The following is a 730-nucleotide window of genomic DNA, read 5'->3' on the forward strand; positions in this document are numbered from 1 at the left end:
ACCTCTGTCCCGGCCCTTTGCGAGTGGGCGGGCGCACCGGGGGCGGCGCCATGCGCCGGTCACACGCCACACCCACCGCGCCCGCCTCGCTGTTTGGTCTGTAGCTTTTTTTTAAAGACTTTTGAATGTTTAATAATTTTGTAAATCATACGCTTTACACAGAGTACCACGTATTTAATACGACAGGGTGTAAATTTACAATGACAGATGTGTATTTTAGGAAAGAGTACGTTATTTTGAATGGTACTTTGTGGAGAGAAGTGGAGAGCAAACGAGTGCTGTGTCCGGACGCGCGGCCACGGACCTCTGGCTGGCGGGCGGGCGCCTCCGCTCCTCCGTGCCCTCCCCGCCCGGCCTCCGCGGGCGCCTCCCAGCGGTTATTTATTGTAGAAAGTGTATTCATTTGCTTTATAATGAAGAGTAACTTTGCAAAGGTCTATTGAGATGCATTTTTATACAGGCACATGCAAACCCGGCTTGGTTTGGGAGCGGAATGTGTTGCGCTGTTGTAGACGACTCTGCCTGTGTGTCCTTTGGTTTTGTAACTCGTAATCTTTGTTTACAACGAGGGCTTCTGTAACTTGTTTTCATTTAGAACACTTTGGTAGCAATAGCGACTTTGGATACATTTTTGTATGGTACATGTGATGTACATAGGGTTAGTACTTTATTTTTATTTTTAAGAGGTAAAGCATTATGTTAGGGGGAAAAAGTAGGGTGGGTTTCCAAA

This window comes from Tupaia chinensis, unplaced genomic scaffold (genome assembly GCF_000334495.1).
Source record: "Tupaia chinensis unplaced genomic scaffold, TupChi_1.0 Scaffold000548_1, whole genome shotgun sequence".
In the NCBI taxonomy this organism is placed as follows: Eukaryota; Metazoa; Chordata; class Mammalia; order Scandentia; family Tupaiidae; genus Tupaia; species Tupaia belangeri.